Below are 20,772 nucleotides of genomic sequence, written 5' to 3'. Positions count from 1 at the left end.
CACATCCTCACCAACATCTGTTGTTGCCTGAGTTGTTAATGTTAGCCATTCTGACAGGTGTGAGGTGGTATCTCATTGTGGTTTTGATTTGTATTTCCCTGATGATGAGTGATGGTGAGCATTTTTTCATGTGTTGGTTGGCCATCTGGATGTCTTCTTTGGAGAAGTGTCTATTCATGTCTTTTGCTCATTTCTTCACTGGATTATTTGTATTTTGGGTGTTGTGTTTGATAAGTTCTTTATGGATTTTGGATACTAACCCTTTATCTGATATGTCATTTGCAAATATCTTCTCCCATTCCATCGGTTGCCTTTTAGTTTTGCCAATTGTTTCCTTTGCTGTGCAGAAGCTTTTTATTTTGATGAGGTCCCAATAGTTCATTTTTGCTTTTGTTTCCATTGCCTCTGGAGACGTGTTGAGTAAGAAATTACTGCAACCAAGATCAAAGAGGTTTTTGCCTGCTTTCTCCTCAAGGATTTTGATGGTTTCCTGTCTTACATTGAGGTCTTTCATCCATTTTGAGTTTATTTTTGTGTATGGTGTAAGAAAGTGGTCCAGGGTCATTCTTCTGCATATCGCTGTCCAGTTTTCCCAGCACCACTTGCTGAAGAGACTGTCTTTATTCCATTGGATATTCTTTCCTGCTTTGTCAAAAATTAGTTGGCCATACGTTTGTGGGTCCATTTCTGGGTTCTCTATTCTGTTCCGTTGATCTGAGTATCTGTTTTTGTGCCAAACATTTTCATTACCCCTGAAAGAAACCCCATACCCATTAAACAGTCACTCCCTATTTCCCCCATCTCCTTTAATCTTCTTTCCCACCTATTATTTTTTTTAAAGCCCCATCTGTAAACAGCTTACTGTGTATCTCTAAAAAACAAGGACTCTTGTAAAAGTGTAAATTCAGGACCACTAATACACCTGAAATGACAATTCTTTAATATCACCTGTTTAAATATCTAATTATAACATAATTTTAAATGGTGCATAATATTCCACTGAATGGATATAGCATAATTTAATTAAATACTTTTTAGCCATTTAGGCTGTTTGCAATGTTTCCTTATTATCAAAAAAAAGTACTGACACAAACATTTCTGTTCTTTCTTTCTTTCTTTCTTTTTTTTTTTTTTTTGGCATTAGTGTGATTATTTCTGAAGGGTTAATTCTTAGAAAAGAAATTACTTGATCAGGTGCGTGTTTTCCATTTTGATTCCATTGCCAAGTTATCCCTCATAAAGCTTCCAGTTTACACTGTCCTTAGCAGAAAATGGATGTCTTGGTTAAGAGAAAGTACTTCCTGGAAATGTCTGTGTGTTAATCCTTTGCCACAGCTCATGTAAAAGTCCCACTACTTCCCATTTGTATAGAAATGCTCTGTCACACTGGGCGAAGGGTCTCTCAGATGCCACAGCAGCTCAAGGCCATTGATTGATAACGAAATGCAGGAGAAAAATGCTGTGGTGTGGCGTCCACTGTGACAGCCCACAGGACCTTGAGCCGAAAGAGGGCAAGGAGCTGTCGGGGAGAGTGATGGCCACAGCCTCGAAGTGCAGGAAGACAGAGGCCCCATTAGTGGAGCTGGGCTGGATCATCAGTCTGGAAGCTAGGGGAGGTGAGGGAGGAAGTAGGAAGCTGGTGGTAGGAAATCGATACTCTTTCGGAAGAGGAGAGGAAGAGAGAACTAGTGAGAAAAACCAACCTCTGCCATTCATGTAAACGACCTCCTGTGCTATTAAAGACATTGTAGTGGCATTAAAGGACAATGGAAAGAAGAAATGAAAGTAATGCCATGATTCCAGCCATGGCCATGCCTTTGGGGCCCCACTCATATCCCACCCTCCACTCCTACCCCCACACAGCTGAAGTTGTGGTGACCAACACATTCTCATTTCACTCGACTTCACAGCATTAGTATTCCAGGCTGTTCTGCGGCCTTGGCTGATCACTTTTTATGCTTGCTTCTAGCCCTAGTTTTCTTACCCTGCTGTCCTTCGACTGGACACCGAGCAGCTTCCAGTTATGGCCTGTTAAGAATATAATGTCCATGCATGCAGCTGTCCTCTCCTGTGATGCTTTCCTAGGAAAAGTTGTGTTGGAGATGGGGTGCAAATGGTACTGTGGTTCTTGATTCCACTGCCCTCCAGCCCAGTTGTTTTCAAGAAGGGGATGAGTGCCCTGCAGGAGGGTACTAGAGCATAAAGGGTTAAGTCAAATAGTACAACATGTGTATAATTTACAAATAACTGTTCATAAATTGGGGGCAACTGGTCAATCTTGTTTTATTGGGGGGCTGTGCATAACCCTAACAGCTTGGACATCTGGCCTGTGTGTTCTTTGAGGGCCAGCACCACCCTCTAACTTACTCCCTGTGCCCACTTCCCGGCACCGAGTGGCATTCCACAGACATTTGACAAAGCTTCCAAAAGGTGATCCCAGGAAGCACTGCCACCTGGCCTGCTTCTGTACTTCAGCTGGGCTTCAGCTTACTCAGGAAACTGATGCTTTTCTGTCTTAACCACCTTGGCCCCCTGCACCTCCTAGATGCACTTGTTGCTGCAGTGGCTGGACAGAAGTGACTCTGGTTGACAGCAACACATATCCTGTCCTTCCCTGGGAAAGCTCCAGATAGAAAGGAAGCACCTTTTTTTTTCCTTTAAGTATCCCCAGCTCCTTTCCAGAATGAATTTGAAATAGAGCCAAGGGAACAAAGGAGGGGTTCAGTTTTGTGCTTGAGTGGCAGGAACAGACTCGAGGCAGAAGGACCGTGGCCCCTTTGGTGGTTGGGTATTCTTTTCCCTGGTTCTTGCCACCCGCCCTGGCCCATCCCTGGTGGCACTGACCTTAGCTTGTCCTCTCTCCCTCACGTTTGCCCCCAGCTCCTCCCTACACAGAAATCCAGCTCATCCCCACTCCTCAGGCTGTCTTCTTGCTCTTCAATATTCCTTTGTTTTTCATTTTTCCTTTCAGAGGAGTATTTCATGTGTGCCAGTCAGATTTTCATTCAACATGAAGCAAAAATTTTAATCTATTTGTAGTCTATTTAAAACCAAACATAGGTGCTTGAATTGAATGATTATTCAGGCTGAGCATTCAGCCCTTAAGGGGCTCACAGCCCTGGGTGAGCTGAAGGGTGCAGTTATCTGAAAACGACGAGTCACCCAGCATCATTTCTTGCATGCCCATGCCAATGCTTTTGCAGTAAGTATGCCATAGTGATCCATCTCTTCTCAAACACAGTGAAGTGATTATCCTTGCAGCAGTTCCTGGGGACAAATTTGGGCACCAGTGAGTGGAAAAGCAGCTGCAAATGTCATCAGTGAGCTTTACTCAGCCCCTACTCTGTGTAACAAACCGACGCTTATAAGATGCCACTGGGCTGTAGCTCTGGCACTTTCCACATTCCGCTGTAGGGCACCCTGGCCATTAAGATACCATTACACCATTTTCACTGAATCTCTTTGGCATTTGTGGATCTAACTTCTGTCAAATCACCTTCCCATTCCTTAGGCTTCATGCACTCATTCCGAGCAACCCAAAAGTAAATGCCATGTATTAATTTTACTTTAATATTAAAAATCATCCTCCCCCCAAAGGCAGCATCCCTGCATTTGGTTAACTCTGTGGTTCCTGCCACAGTCTGAGTCATCTGTCCCTTGGCTCAGGCCTCAACTTGAGTTGTGGGTGTGGAGAGGCCAGTGTGGAGCCTGGGGATCTCTCGGCCAGGAAATCTATCATCTACCTCTCCATGTCTCCTTTGGAGCCTCCACTCCCCAGAGACACACTGACTCCTCATGTTTCTTTGTGAAAAATGCCTCTGAAGTGGGTTGAAGCCTTCTGATCTTGGGCTGCTTGGAGGGAAGGAGACCCATTAAGGGACGTGCTTTCCCTGCACCTAGGTCCTAAGACTGACCATAGGCAGTGCTGGGTTCTGTGCAGGGCATGTCTGGGGCACCATCTCCATGAGTCAAGTAATCCCACTGAGAGGGAGGGAACATTTTCCCTGTTTACAGAGGAGGACCTCAGTGCCTTTTTGGAAATCACTGTTAGGAAGTAATGATGCTTTGATCGACATCTGGCTGCGCAACTAGACTATCTACTTCAAGAAGAGTGCTGAGTGCAGGGCCTGCCATAGGAGATGCTCAGGAAATATCCAGTGAATGCATGGTGGCACCAAAATCCAAACACAGACTTTCGCAGCTTCAAAGCTAGGCCTTGTTGCATCCCCTGGATGAGAACATAGTGAAGGACAGGAACAAGTAAGGATGATTTTGTTTATTATTTGGTAGGGACGTTTGCCCAGTAGATGGCCATGGAGCTCTGCAGGCTTGAAAGAATTAATGCAGATTCCTAAAAGTCCAGGTACTCTCTTGCTTTCTTGGAATAGCAGTTTTACTACACTGAACCTCAGGGAGAGGGAAATAAAGCATGTGAGTTGGATTTTTATTAGCTATGGTGCTGGTGTCCTGCCTAAAAGCATCTCGAGAAGGTGATCTATGGTCACAAATTGAATTATGTCAGAACACCTCTGCCTCCTACAAAAGGTCCTAGCCAGTTGGGGGGAGGATTCCCCAGGGAACGTGAATGGTGGCCCTGCGTGGATGATGGACTATGCACTGGCTTTGTATGGGCTGACTGGGGAGGAGTGCCTGCCCAGCAGGGGAGGTTGGGGCTGGCGGTCCCAGTGGACAGGGAGACTGCCGTGAGATGTCCAACAACATGAAGGTGCCAGGCCTTATGTTCCTGCTGGCTTGCAGCCACTGTCCCAGCTGGAGGACATGGGGAGCACAGGGGTCTTTGATGGACAGCCACTTATTTTGGTCTTCAATATATGTCTTTTAAAGCAATCTTTACTGGAGGGCTTGAGTAGCTCAGTTAGTTGTGCCCAACTCTTGATTTTGGCTCAGGTCATGATCCCAGGATTGTGGGATCGAACCCTGCATCAGGATCTATGCTGAGCATAAGATTCTCTTAAGATTCTCTCTCTCCCCCCCTGCTCCCCATCTGCCCCTCTCCTTTGCTTATGCTCATGCTCTCTCTCTCTCTAAACTAACTTAAAAAATCCTTACTGAGGTATAATTGACATGAAATAAACTGCCTATATTTAAAGTGCCTAATTTGATAAGTTTTGACATACATATGCATCCACGAAACCATCACCACAATCAAGATAATGGCCATATTCGTCACCTCCAATGTCTTCCCATGCCCTTCTGTAATTCCTCTTCAGCCCTTCCTACCTCCCCAGATAACCACTTATGCTTTCTGCCACAACAGGTTAGTTTGCATTTTCTAGAATTGTATACAAATAGAATTGTACAGTATATGCTCTATTTGTCTTCTTTCACCCCAGCATAACTATTTTGAAATCCATTCGTGTTGTGGCATATATCACTAGTTTTTTCCTTTTCATTGCCAAGCAGTATTCCATTGTTGGACGGAATGTCTGCCATTGCCTGTTGATATAGACATTTGTTTTTTTTCTAGGTTTTAACTGTCACAGATAGAGCTGCCATGAACGTTCGTGTCCAAATCTTTGTATGGACATATGCTTTCTTTTCTCTTGGGTAAACACCTAGATTGCAATGGCTAGGCTGTAGGGTAGTAGATACATGTTTAACTAAGAAACTGCCAAACTGTCTTCCAAAGTAGACGTACTATTTAAATGCCTGCCAGAAGTGTGGGAGGGGCCAGGCTGGAGGACACTGAGTCTACCATCCCAGGACAACCTAAAGAAATGTTGAGCACAGGCTTTCTTGATGAGCAATCATTTTGCCTTTAAAAAAAATGGTTGTATGTTTTGTCAGGAATTATAGTGTCTTATATGTTTTTTTTAATTTGTTTTTTGTTTTTGTTTTTTATGCTTCAAGAAGTAGGAGACCTGTGCACATACTGCCCTCTTCGTTGGTGCCCTGGGGGAATTAGTGAAGGCAGCTTACTGCAGACACAGGTTCTGTCTGTTTTCATTCCCCTGGGACATGAAATATCACATCTCAGAACAGGAGGCCTGTTCAGAGAGCATATGTCTGTCTAAAGGTAAATGAATAACCCCATAACACTCCTAACAGTGTTGTTCCCCAAATCTGACTGATCATATAAAATCTTTGCCTTTGCAAATATTTGCATAAGAATGCAATTCATGGAGAGTCTTTTGGAAATAGAAAAACTGTGGCACCTTGATGAAAAATGTGCCTTTTCTCTCTACTTGGTGTACCTCACCAACATTGCCCATGAACCCTGGAAGCTTCCCAGAGCCACACCTACTTGGGTCAGCCAGGCAGGTGATGGAGAGGAGAGCGTGGGTCTCAGAAATGTTCACTGTAATTACTTAGGACCGCGTTAATTGAAAGTTGTCTTCAGCGTGTATCTGCAGAATGACTATTTCCTCCCATGAAGAGGCTTCAGAAGCAGGGGACAGCATTTTCAGAGGTGGGCATTAAGTGTCCACAGTCCTCTCCTGAGTGAGTAGTCTCACAGAGCCGTGTCTGTGGTTACTTACTAAAATGCTATAGGTGAGGGCACCTGGGTGGCTCAGCTGGTTAAGCATCAACTCTTGATTTTGACTCAGGTCATGATCTCACAGTTTGTGAGTTCAAGCCCCATGTCAGGCTCTGTGCTGAGAGCATGGAACCTGCTTGGGATTCTCTCTCTCCCTTTCTTTCTGCCCCTCCCCGACTCATTCTCTGTCTCCCTCTCTCCTTCTCTCTCTCTCAAAGAAAAAAAAACTTGAAAAAAAAATGCTGTAGGTGGTAATCCTTGTTTTTCATTCTTAAAACCAGAATGTCATCTCCAGAAATAGATTTATGTATTTATGGGAATTCACTTAGTGATATAGATGACATTCAAATCACTTGGGAAAGGAGAGACCATTAATGAGTATGTTTTAAGTTATAGCCTCTGGAATTTGTTTTTATGCAAGATATGAGGTAGGCATCTAATTTTATATGTTCCAAAAGTGCATCTTCTTTTTCCCAGGAGAATTTATTCTGCATTTGAATACTACTCTTCATTGATCTCTTTATCATGCCTTCTGCCTATATCCCACAGTAAAGTCCCTGTAGCTTGACAGCTGGTCAGATAAATCTTCCCACACTGTACTTTAATTTCAAAAATGTATTGGGATTTCCCCCTTCTGTATCAATTTTAGAATCAGTATATGTTTTATTTAAAGTATCCCCTTGGGATTTTGTTTGGGGTTGCATCTTAATCGTAGATAATTTTTCCTTTCTACCCATGTAATGTGTAGGCCATGTTTTGTTCTTTGAATAATTTTACTCGTATATCTAAAGCAGTGCTTAATATTTCTGAGTTAGAAAACTTGCTTCCTTGCTAAATTTTATAGAAGTTAGTATATTTTAAGTCGGTACATGATAAATATTTACTGTGCACCTCTCTGTGCTAGACAGTGCTAGGAGATGAGGATTTAATGGAAAACAAAACCAGTCATTGCTGCCAGGGACCTTGCTGCCTGCTGTGAGGAAACAGACAACAGAAAATCACGGTGGATGGCATATAAGGCTAAAACCTGGAGAGGGCACCTAGCCCAGTTTGGAGGGTCAGGGAAGGCTGCCTGAGGAAGTGATGTGTAAGCTGAGGCCTAAAGGTCAAGGAGGAATTGACCTGGTAAAGTATGGGGAATACAAGTGAAAGTGAGTCTGGAGGTGAAGAGGAACATGACTGTCTGAGAGCTATAGATAGTTTGAGAGTGGCCCAAGCAGGGAAGGCTGGGATGGGGTGGGGATGTCCCAACATGAGGCTGGAGCGGCCAGATCATGGATCATGAAAGGCCTTCCCAGCCAGACTCCCCACTGGATCCCAAGAAGGGCTGAGTCTGTAAGAAATGTGCTATTCTGGAACCTGGCTCTCTCAGCTTTGCTCCTCTGGCTGTGGGGTGAACAGTATGTCAGAGCGAGGCAGGACTGGGGACAGGGTGCACTGGCAGTGGGGGAGGAGAGAAGCACTGGGATTTGAGAGCTTCATGGGGCAGAGCCAAGCTCTGTGTCCTGTTTGTTCCTTATGGTGTCTTCAGTACCAGAACCCAACCACATTGGGATCTCAGCTGTGTCACTTTCCAGCCACATGACCTGGGACAAATGATCTAACCCAACCCCCCATCTTCCCGAGCCCCAGTTCCATTATTTGAAGAGTCAGGCTGTTGTGAGGATGTGTAAAGTATCAACACTGTGCCTGGCCTGTATGGCACCAATACAAGTGACAGCAATGATGCTGGTAGGGGGGACAGTTTGATCAGCTGCGAAATGTCCTGCTGAGTGGGAAAGGGGAGGGGAAGGGAGTGATACCATCCCCTCTTATCTACTATTTCCCTAGTGCTATGTCGATCCCTGTGAGATTGCTGCTGAGGCACTGGATGCAGAATCCCACCCAGTTCCCTTGGGAGATCTTCCTTTAAGGAGAAGCCTTCAGTGGAGAAAACCCAGCCCCCTGCAGCATGGAGAACTGGTGGTGGATGGTGTGCTCAGAGCCAGGCCCTGACCTCCTAGCCACATTATTCCCCTTTCACTCGGGGCCCTCAGTCAGAAGGCTGAATGTGCTCTGGGGTGACTGGCAAACCAGCCAAGGCCTCTGGTATGATTTAATCTGACAGATTCAAAGAGGAGCATAAAATGATTTTGCTGTGGCTCAGACTTGCAGAGCTCCTGCATTTACATGTCTCCTTTCATGTAAAATTAGATTAGCATCATGGCTCCAGCGTAATAAGTCTCTCATGCCAAAGACCGTGTTAATTAGTAAGTTGTAAATATTGACTTTTGATTCAGGGTTTCTTTGGGAGTGATAATTAATTTTTAATAGCTTTGGGCAAATCTACATGCAATACCATGAAAGGGCCAAAAGGACTTGTCATGAGGCCATTGCTCTGTATGCCTGCACTATCTGTTGGCCATCTCAGAGACTGTGCCATAAAGGAAAAATGAACGTGAAATGTCTGCTCCTGGTATTGACTGGTGAAGCATCAGCTTTTGGTTGTTGCACCCTCTTGGAAAGAACTGTGCTATTTTTAAGCTTAGATGGAGGATCTTGGAAGGTTTATTCTTCCATCTCTGAGATGCATGCTGGAGGTTGTGGGGAGGGGCTCTGGAAGAAGTCCAGTCCTGACCAGAGAGGGAGGGCCTGAGACTGGCCAGCAGGTGGAGACTGCATCCTCTGTGCATTCAAACACCAGGATTTCAGGCCAGTGAAATCTGTTTCCTCTTATAAATTATCTGGCTCATCTTTCCAGATTGCACATCTTCCAACCAATTCCAGGAGCTAGTAGCTAACACGAGGAACAAGGTCTCCCTTCCATTAACTCACCAACTCGGTTCAGATACTCTCAGAGAGAAAAATCAACTTACAGAGCACACCAAAATCAGCAAAAAAAAAAAGCCCCAGGACAACCCAGTGCCCTCTTGGGGTTCACCACATAGAAGAAGCATTGACTAAGGCTCCAAAGTCCACTGGAGGCTCTCAAGTCCAAGTCACCCTAAAGAGAAAGAAATGGTTTGATTGGAGATTGTTTGAACGCAGCCTTTTGGAAGGCAACACTAATGACCAGAAGGTAGACAGACTTCATTCAGTTTTAACCCCAAGAGCACAAGGCAGGATGAACTTTTCTCTAAGAACAGAGTCTGCCCTTGAGAGTCTTTCTCTGTAGCAGCTTTGCCTCCTCTTCTGGTGGAAACTCTGCTTCCATTTAGAACACAGCTTAATTTCATTTTGTGCCATGTTATTTGGGGGTAGGAGGGATGTGAATCTCAGAACACATGTTGTTTCTTGTGCATCTCTCTCTATGTGACAATGGCTGTCATCAGAAGGAGGGTAGTGGGGGTGGGGGGTGACTGTCTCCATGCTACAAGGTGACTGGGCTTCAGAAGGAGGGCACAGGCCCCTGGGCTTGGTGGACTTGTAGTTTGTTGCCGTGACTGACTGCGTGTGATCCTTGGGCTGGAAGCAGTGGTTGGCTGGATGACTCGCAGAGCTTATTGTCTCTATCCTTTCAAGTGTCACCCTCTGCCTCCACATACTCCCAGGTTCCAGAAAGACCTTGCCCCATGAAAATTTGTGGCACTTCTGTTTGACCCCTTTTTTAGGGAGAAAGGGAGAGAAGGGATAGAAAAGATTTGACAACTTGAAACTGCATCACTCATTTGTAGGAGTTTTGGCTGCATATCTAATTTACACACACACACACACACACACACACACACACACACAATCCATCATGGATTTGGAGGGAGATAGATAGGAAAGAGGACAAAGCCAGAAGCTCCATATTAGTCTTGAGCTATCAAGTAGATATCACTTTGAGGGCTGGTTGAGAGAGAAAGAAGAGAGAAGAGAGAAAGGTTGTGCACACGTCTTATAGAGCACACAGAGCACAGTTTCTACTGCTGATTGCTCTCATAACCAGTATGCCTATGGCTCTCAGGAAATCTTTCAGCAAGACTCTTAAGACATGCAAACAACAACCCCTAAGGGATGTAGCAAACTGTATTTGAGAGACAGAGGGAGGGAGGGGGAGTGGAAGGGAGGAAGAGAAGAGAGAAAGAAAGGTGGGGGAATACTTTATATGTTAAATTGTTTGAGATGTGGTAACTTGCTAAGAATCCACTGGCAAATGTGGTTAAGGGTCATTTCAAGACTCATAAGCTCTTGGATCAACAATTTAAAAATCAGTTAAGGGATGTTTCTTCTATTATCTCTGTACTTGCCTCATTGTATCATATGGCTGCCCTGAAACCAGGGGGAATAGGATCTGTTTCATTGGTTTTTAAGTACAATTGCTTGGAAGGTCTTTGACAGTCAAGAGCAACATGATCCCCGTTTCAAACACTGCTCTTTTCCAGGTTCCCAGATATTAACAGTCCTATCTCTTTACCATATCTGTGCCACAGTCTTATGAAATATGTTGTCAATCATAATTTCACTTTGTGGATAGAGAAAAACAAATTGTGGACTGGCAGATGCCTTAGCTAGCAGAGAGCAGCAAGACTGAGAGGGTCACAGTGATGTCCCAGGGCTGGGTCCAGGCCAGTGGGGATTTCATGAGCCTTTGCAGTAAATAGTTTTATTAAGATGCCAGCTAGCCGCCTACCCTATCCCCTAATCAATGGGTACATAGATAGACATCACCAAAATATAGAAATAAAGTCAAAAGGCTCATGATTAAAACATCCATAAGCATTTAACAAAACAGCTCCTAAGTATTTAGGAACTGTATACATAAGCATTTAACAAAACAGCAACTAAGTATTTAGGAACTGTATACAAAAACTTCGGTCACCATGGTTTGCATGATAAGAAATTGTTTATGCATGCAAGTATTCTTTTCATCCACCATCTGTAGTGTTGTTTACTGAAGAAGCTGAGGTTATAAACCTTCCTCAAATGCTTCCTGCAGACATTTACTTGCAAACCCTTGGGTAAAAGTTTGCATTTCTATTTTTTAATGAATAGTCTCTATTGGGTTTAATTAGTCATTGTGTCTGTGCATGAATCATTCATAATCTGGGTTTGCCACCGGCACATGGCAGTTAAAGTCAGATGAAGAGAAACAATATTTTTTTTTTAATTTTTTTTTCAACGTTTATTTATTTTTGGGACAGAGAGAGACAGAGCATGAACGGGGGAGGGGCAGAGAGAGAGGGAGACACAGAATCGGAAACAGGCTCCAGGCTCTGAGCCATCAGCCCAGAGCCTGACGCGGGGCTCGAACTCACGGACCGTGAGATCGTGACCTGGCTGAAGTCGGACGCTTAACCGACTGCGCCACCCAGGCACCCCAAGAAACATATTTTTAAGCACAATGTAAAGTAAATTCTTTGGCAAATTCTCATTGGTTGACAACATGTTTTATAGGATAAAAGTTGATTGGCAGCTGTTAGAAGTTTTGTTTTGTCTTTTTGCCTGTTAGGGAAAAAACAAACAATATGAAAATCATAAGCCTCAGGCATCTTCTCTATCAGTACTTTGAGGACCCAGAGTCTGGGACATTCCCCAGCCCACCTGACATCAGAAGGGTGCTCTGACCTCATGAGCATAACATGAATAATTGCTACCATGTGTGCCTGCTGTGTGCCTGGCATTTTCACATACGTTATGTGTAACTCTCCAAGAAACTTGTTACAGTCACTCAGCAAGTGGCGGAGACTGACTTTGAATCCAGGTCTATCTGACTTCAGGTTCTCTGCTTCATACTGTCTACTACATTGTCTGAACACTGAAAGTACAAGTGATTAAGGTTGTGTTTCAGCTAAAAGGTTGATTTCAAATGTGATTCGGGTTGTACAAATATTCATATTCTTAGAAGCATTATTCACAATAGCTGAAAGGTGGAAGTAGCCCAAGTGTCTGTTGACAATAATTGGATACACAAAATGTGGTCTATCCATACAATGGAATTTTATTCAGCCATGAAAAGAAAGGAAATTCTGATATATGCTACAACATTAATGTTCCTTCTCTTTCATTTTTTATTATTAATCAAGCATTTTTTGGTGATTTTATTCTCTTCTCTATTCATTCTTAGTTATACCTTCTATTTATTTGTTTGTTTGTTTGTTTATTTATTTATTTATTTATGAGAGTGTGAACAGGAGAGGAGCAGAGGGAGAGGGAGAGAGAATCTTTTTTTTTTTTTTAAGTTTATTTACTTTGAGGGGGGAGAGGCAGAGAGAGAGAGAGAGAGAGAGAGAGAGAATCCCAAGCAGGCTCCACACTGTCAGAACGGAGCCCAATATGGGGCTTGAACCCATGAACTGTGAGATCATGACCCGAGCCAAAGTCAGACGCTCAACTGACTGAGCCACCCAGGTACCCCGAGGGAGAGAGAATCTTAAGCAGGCTCCATGCCCAACATGGAGCTCAATGCTGGGCTCAATCTCATGACCATGATATCATGACCTGAACCCAAATCAAGAGTTGGATGCCTAATGCCCCCTTTCTCTTATTCCTTTAATAAAAGAGGCTATAATGTGAATTTTTGATATATCAGAGTCTACTTTAAATTAGTAATTTTACCACTTCCCAATTTAAGAACTTCACAAGTTAAATTCCATTTATCTCTTCTTGTTCTTCTTTTTGTTTTTATATGCATTCACTTGTATGTTATAAATTCCACAGATCACTATAATTGTTGTTATTTTAAGCAATATTTACTTATATTTAGCTACATTTAAAAAGTCAATTCTGGGGGCGCCTGTGTGGCTCAGTTGGTTAAGTGTCCAACTTCAGCTCAGGTTGTGATCTCATGGTTTGTGAGTTCAAGGTCCACATCAGGATCTGTGCTGACAGCTCAGAGCCTGGAACCTGCTTCAGATTCTGTGTCTCCCTCTTTCTCTGCCCCTCCCTCGCTCATGCTCTGTGTCTCTCTCTCAAAAATAAACAAATATTTCTTTAAAAAATTAAAAAAAACAATTCTGATGTTCTTTTATTTTTTTTTTTTAATGTTTGTTTATTTTTGAGAGAGAGAGTGTGTGTGTGTAAGCAGGGGAGGAGCAGAGAGAGAGGGAGACACAGACTCTGAGGCCGGCTCCAGGCTTCAAGCTGTCAACTCAGAGCCTGACATGGGGCCTTAACTCACGAACAATGAGACCATGACCTGACCCAAAATCGGATGTTCAACTGACTGAGCAACCGAGGTGCCCCCCAATTCTGATGTTCTTTATCCCTTTCTGCATTTCTTTTCTTATGTCTGGTGCCATTTTCCTTCTGTGCAAAGAACTTTAATATTTCTTGTGATGCATGTCTACTAGCAGTGGAACTCTTTGCTTCTTGTTTTTTATTTTGCCTTAAAATATCTCTTTTTCACCTTAATTTTTGAAGGATCTTTTCCCTGGGTATAGAATACTAGATTAGCAGTCCATCCTCCCACCTTTCCTCCCCCCCTTCCTCCTTTCCCTCCTTTTTTAAGCTTTAAAGATCCCATTGTCTTCTTTCTTCTCTATTTTATATTGAAAAGACAACAGTCTTCTTGCTCCTTTGAAATAGTGTATCTCTTTTTTCTCCAGCTGCTTTTAAGTTTATTTTTTTTCCCTCTGTTGATTTTTAGGACTGGCTAGTAATGTGCCTAAATAGGGTTTGACTTATAGTTCTCCTTCTTAGGGCTCACTGAGCATCTTGAATCTGTGGACTAACCAGATTTGGGAAAATTCATGGTTATTATTTCTTCCATGACTGCTTTTTCTTTTCTTTTCTTTTGACTGCTTTTTCTTTTTCTTTTTCTTTTTCTTTTTCTTTTTCTTTTTCTTTTTCTTTTTCTTTTTCTTTTTCTTTTCTCAAGTAGGCTCCACTCACAGCATGGACCCCAACATGAGGCTGAGCTGAGATCAACTTGGTTGCTTAACCCACTGAGCCACCAAGGAGGTATCACTCCATGACTGCTTCTGACTTATCCTCTATCTGTCTCTCTGTGGGACTCAGATTACATGTATGTTAGACCTTTTGATGATTGCCCATGTGACCTTTATGTTCTGTTCTGTCTTTTCCATCTTTTTTTCTCTCTGGATATTTTTAATTAACAAGACTTTGAGTTCATTAATCCTGCTTTCTACTTTACCCATTCTGTTGTGAAGCCAATGCAATGACTTCTTAATTTCAGATATTGTATTTTTAAATTCTGGAATGTCCATCTGATTACTTTTATAGATTTCCAGTTCTGTTGAAATGCTACATCTATGTATCCATTTTGTATTTTTTTAAAACTTATTAATCATAGTTTTTCTGAAGTTACCTTCTTGCCAATCAAGCTGCTTAGGACACACTAGATATGCCAAGTGGCTCTTCTTACTGGCTCTTGACATTTCAGCCATCTGCATATTTGAAGGTTTACATTTCTCTTTGGTAATATTTTCTTAGGTTTCCCTAACTGTCCGTGGGCTTCATGCAGGGAGAACATTAAGTCTTTGAGAATTTACCAGACTCTATGAAGACACAGAGCCCCCAGTATATGTAGATGTGGCTGCTTGGCAACTGCTGAGGGAAATCTGATTTCTTGGGCTTGGATCCACCTAACTGAGAGCCCCTTGGTCAGTCAAAACTACAAGGATGGTATTCAGGGTTGAATTTATTTGTTTTAAACATTAAAAATATATTTACAGGGGAAATAACTAATATTAAGCTTAACTAAATACTCAGTGTTTTAAAAAATTCTCTTCCACACTGTAAATATATATACTTCAGATAAGATTTTTTAATATTAATAATATTATTATAATATGTCACATATTTGAAATTTTAACATTTTTTAAAGTAAGCTTCACACCCAACATGGGGCTTGAACACATGACCCTGAGATCAAGAGTTGGATGCTCTACTGACTGGACCACCCAGGCACCCCTGAAATTTTAACCTTTTTTTTTTTTTTCCTGAGAGAGAGAGTGTGCAAGGAGGGGAGGGGCAGAGGGAGAGAGAGAGGAGAATCTTAAGCAGTTTCCATGCTCACCACAGAGTCCAACACGGGACTTCATCTCACAACTGTGAGATCATAACCTCAGCCGAAATCAAAGAGTCAAATGCTTAACCAACTGAGCCACCCAGGTGCCTCAGTTTTAACCATTTTTAAGTGTGCAGTTCATTGGTATTAAATAATCATATTGTTCAACCATCACCACCATTTGTTTCAGAACTCTTATCTTGCAAAACTGAAATGCTATACCCAAGAAACAATAAATCTGTCCCCCCGCCCCGGCGCAAGCCCCCCCCCCCCGTGACAACATTCTACTTTCTGTATCTATGAATTCCACTACTCTGGATATGTCATATAAGTGGAATCGTAAAGTATTTTTCTTTTTGTTAGTGGCTTATTTTACTTAGCATAACATCTTCAAGTTTCATTCATGTTGTAGCATGTGTCAGAATTTCCTTCCTTTTCAAGGCTGAATAATATTACACTATATGTATATATCACATTTTATTTCTTTCATCTATCAGTGAAGACTTGGGTTGCTTCCATCTTTTGGCTATTATAAATAATGCTGCTATGAATGAACATGGGTGTAGAAATAGCTTTTTAAAACCCTGCTTTCAGTTCTTTTGGGTATGTACTCAGATGTAGGATTCCTTGACCATATGATAATTCTATTTTTAATTTTTTGAGGAACCCATGATGCTGTTTTCCATAATCTGCACCATTTTATATTCCCACTAACAGTGCACATGGTTCCCAATTTCTCCACATCCTCACCAATACTTGTTGTTTTGTTTTTTCAATGTTTTTTTTTTTTTTTTAATTTTTGAGAGAGAGAGAGAGAGAACACAAGCAGGGAAGGGACAGAGAGAGAGGGAGACACAGAATCCGAAGCAGGCTCCAGGCTCTGAGCTGTCAGTGCAGAGCTGGATGCAGGGCTCGAACCCACAAACCATGACATTGTGACCTGAGCAGAAGTCGGACACTTAACCGGCTGAGCCACCCAGGAACCCTTGTTTGTTTGTTTGTTTGTTTGTTTGTTTGTTTGTTTGTTTTTAATATTAGCCATTCTAATAGATGTGAGGTGATATCTCATTATGGTTTTAGATTTGCATTCCTCTAATGACTGGTGATGTTGAGCATCTTTTCATGTGTTTATTGCCCATTTGTATATCTTCTTTGGAGAAATGTCTATTCAAGTCCTTTGCCCATTTTTGAATCAGGTGGGGTTTTTGTTGCTCAGTTTTAGGAGTTCTTTATATATTCTGGTTATTAACCCTATATCAGATAGAATTTGCAAATATTTTCTCCCATTCTGTGGATTGGCTTTTTACTCGGTTGATAGTATCCTTAGATGCACAGAAGTTTTTAAATTTGTTTATTTTTTCTTCTGCTTCCTGTGCCTTTGGTGTCATATCTAAGAAGTCATTGCCAAATCTAATGTTTTGAAGTTTTTGTCCTATATTTTCTTCTAAGAGTCTTACTGTTAGATCTTACATTTAGGTCTTTGATCCATTTGAGTTAATTTTTGTACATAGTGTTAGGTGCAGTTCAATTTCATTCTTTTGCATGTGGACATGCAGTTTTCCCAGCACTATTTGTTGAAAAGACTGTCCTTTCTCCACTGCATGGTCTTGGCACCCTTGACAAAAAGCCTTTGACTAAAAAAACAAAACAAAACAAAAAAACCTTTGACTATACATATAAGGGTTTATTTCTGAAGACCTATTGAATTTTTAGAGGTAAAAGAGACTGCCAGAATTAGTTAATCCAATGCCTTCTTACTACAGACAAGGAAACTGAAGCCCAACGTGCGAAACTGACTTGCCCTGGGTTTCCTAGCTAGTGTATGGCAGAGCTAGGAGTCTGTCCCTGGCCTGATTTCACATCTGATGCTTTTTTATAGCTGGTTGCCAGTTTGCTTTGTTCTTAGAGTACTGTCAGTTACTACTTTGATGGAAGCAGTGAATACAGTTTCCACTCTTCAGAAAATGAATTGTTGTTTGTCCAGCCCCTCACCACTCCTATGGAGCAGTCACTGGCAACAGCTATGTTTTTGAGGTATTGCTATGGTGCGAATATCTGTTCCCCAGCCTGTCAGTAAGTTCCAATTTGCTCTGTTGTTTGGTTTACAGAGTTACTTGAGGAGTCCCGAATACAGCTATGCAATAACATACCACAGAATGCCTTATCAGTCTTGTCTTTATCACCCACTGGCAATGAACTTGTTCTGTGATTCTCTGGCAACCTAGAGCCTCTTTCTCCCCTGCCTGCTATCCCAAGCTCAGCTTGGCAGGATGTGGCCTGGGAGTGAGGAAAGACAAAGAAAATATGAATTAGATAAAATTCAAAACTAGATTTAAAATTATCCTTTTCTTGTTATTACCCATGCTGAGTTTGCTTATTCAAGAACTATTGAGGACCTCTCAATAGTGCTAGGAACACTTTGCTAGGAAGCGACAGGCCCCCATAAAAACAGAAGGCAAGAACTCTTATTGACTTTCCGGAGAGGTAAGATGCCTGGGCATGGGACAGGTAGGTAGTTGTATAGATGGTTGGAATGATTAAGTGTCTGGTACTGCATGGTACTGGCAGGGAGTACTCTAAAAACTCAAGGAAGTGTAACTGGAGGCCAAGATGAGGAGCCATGCCTCAGGATGGTAAGCACTACCAGCACCAGTCCCAGCATTGGCCACAGCAGCACTTGGGAGCACTTCTGGAGAGCTTTGGAGCTCCAGTGGGTGGATAGGAACTTGGATGTCAGGTAAGGGATAGTGGAGCAGATTCTCAGAGTTGGCAAGGGATGGTCAGGGTCATGAGGCAAAGACCTGAGACATCATGGCCAGGGAGCAGAACTGTCACTAGGGCGGCCTGGGAAATGGAATACAAAAGGTATGTCTGCCTAGGATCCAGAGGGTTAGGCTTGGAAGTTGAACCTTGCATGGTTAGTAGTGGGATGGTAGCATTTTAGGCTTGTAACAGAGGTAGAGACAGGTACCTGTCCTAGGTATCTTAAGAAGAGTCATATGGCCAGAGAGGAGGTTAAGAGAGGGGACAGGGAAGAGGTGGCTATGGTGGACAAGGGAGAGAGGAAGAAGTCTAGGTCCAGGTCCCTAGTTGGGTGAGAAGGAAAGAGTGGGCTAAGAAAGCACTGGTGAAACCTGAGACAGGCTGGTTGTAAGGGAGGAGGAAGGGACAAGCCAAGGACATGCTCATGTTTTCTTTCAGGGTATAGCAGAGGGAGTAAAGTATAGCTGGGCTGGGAAGAATGGATTTGGTTGGGATTTACCAGCCACACTGGCAGTTGTCAGCAGGAGTGGCAGGCATAGTCTGCCCACAAAGAAGAGATTTTGTAGTGAGGTCAAAGAGCAGGGTTTGAGCCCTGAGGCAGAGGGAGGAATGGGGCCTTGGGCAGATGTGTCTTCCTGCCTTTGTGGTTAAGAATCATTGGAATGTATTCCAGTTTTTTGGCTTTTCCAGAACCTAGAGAATAACTGAATAACTGAACTGAAATTTAAAATCTTGATATGTGGCTTAGATTGTTTCTGTTGCTCCAAATCGTGAACGTTTCATGGTCTTCAGTGTATCTGTGAGCCTCTTGTGTCAGTAGAAATTGTAGGTTTTGTGCTAGTGGTGTGTGTGTCCGTGGAAATGGGCTTCACTGGGTCCCTCTCTGATCTCCTGGAACGTAAGGATGCAGACATGCTGGTGATTGCTGAATGTGCCATAAGTTAGACAATTAAAAGAGTTAAATTGAAGGAATCCTTTGTCACAAAATACTCAAGAAATTAAATTCCAAATGAGGAAATGCACAAAGAAAGACTTGAGATTTTCCTCCTATTAGTCAACATGCCCACTGGGCAAATGTTGGATGTTTGGGAGGTAGATGGGCACCCCATTCCCCCATCTGATGCCTGTGACCAGTGCAGCAGAAAGCCCACATAACCTGTGCCCTGGAACCTGACTTGTTTCTTGTCTTTGGATTTTGATGGTATGCTACAAAAAAAAAAAAAAAAAAAAAAGCCTCTTGGAAGTAATTTTCAAAGGAGGAAAAAAAAGATGTTAAAAGGTACAGGTAGTGGTTTTGTTTCTTTTTCAAGGCACCACATGTGGATTGTGATTCTTCCTTGATGTGGAAACTAAAGGAGTCCCTGCCCCTCTTTCCCCCACCTGACTCTCCCCAGCCCCTTGCCACATTTCCTGGATGGCAAATGTTCAGTCCTGTTCCTGCCGTGCTCTTCCTGAAGGTTTCAGCTCTGGGCTCTTTGTGTAGCAGCCTTGATCTGTGAATGTTTGAGCAGAGTGCCTCATGCCTACTTGGGTAGCATTTATTAACCTCGACTTGAACTCATTTCATTGGTCTTCCCCTTTCAACTGGGGACTCAACCAAATGGCAAAAATGAATATGTCTTTGGATTTGAAGTAATGAGGCATAAAAGTTGTGGTTGCTTTAGAAAGAATTAGATAAGAGTTGCCAGTTTCACTGAGTGGAAAGAAGGGCCCCCTCACCTTGTACTCTATAAAGGCCTGAGAGGGGCCATGAAGTGGACAGGGCTGGGGGTGGCTGTCCATGCTGTGGATTCTTCTCTCTGCCTGGCCAGATAGACAAGCTGAGTTATCTCAGACTTGGAACCAAAGGTTGCTCCACCCCCACAAGCCAAGAGGAGAAGCTAAGGCTCACTGAGGGCAGAGGTAAGGGTGGCCCAGGTCACGTTTCTGATCTGTGGCAGAGGTTGTCAGAACTAGGGCCCCTGCTCTCAGTTGGGAACTTTCCTGGCAGGGGACAAGGAGGAGTAGGAGGGATTTGAACAGAAATGAAAAACGTGGAAGCATTCTGCGTGATGTCACCAGGCTCCAGCAGTCCCATCTGTTGGTTGATTGACGCTCTGGCACCAAGGATGTGGAGGAGGGAATTGGATTCCAGATGGGGATGGAACCCCAACGGCTCACCCTCCCCTAGTTCCCAAGACACTCTAACTGGTTAACTCCTTACAACCCCAGGGCATATGACAGTGGAGAAATGAGGGCTTGAGCCAAGGGCCCCTCCCCCACTGGACTCAGGCGAAGGGCCAGCCCTCTTTGGCCTCGATTGAGCCGCGATAGCGCCCTTAGGGTCGGGTCGGGTTCCGGGCCATGCTCCCGCATTTTAAGAGGCTGAGCTGAGCTTTCCGCCGCCCGTTGGCGTCCAGACACTGAGAGCTCGCCTTTGTCTAGCCCGCTGAGCGGGAGGAGAGCGCTAGTCCCTGCCCCAGACCGGGCTGGAGGAGGCGCGTCCCGTCCTCCGCGGACTGTCTGGTGGCCTCGCGGCGCCCTTCGCTCTTGGAGCGGGGCCCTGAGGGAGAGGCGGCCACCTCGGGCGGGTGGGAAG

The 20,772-nt window shown here is 43.4% G+C and overlaps 1 protein-coding gene across 2 annotated transcripts in view; it reads left to right on the top strand.

The window, feature by feature from the left end:
• The window catches only part of OSBP2 (oxysterol binding protein 2), a 178,447-nt gene that overhangs the window by 69,145 nt on the left and 88,530 nt on the right, over positions 1 to 20,772 (top strand). The gene's annotated exons all lie outside the window — the stretch shown is intronic.

Source organism: Herpailurus yagouaroundi, unplaced genomic scaffold (assembly GCF_014898765.1).
Source record: "Herpailurus yagouaroundi ecotype Mexico unplaced genomic scaffold, PumYag 428, whole genome shotgun sequence".
Taxonomy (NCBI): Eukaryota; Metazoa; Chordata; class Mammalia; order Carnivora; family Felidae; genus Herpailurus; species Herpailurus yagouaroundi.
Note: the sequence above shows the minus strand (reverse complement) of the source record. Positions and strands in the feature narration are given on the sequence as shown.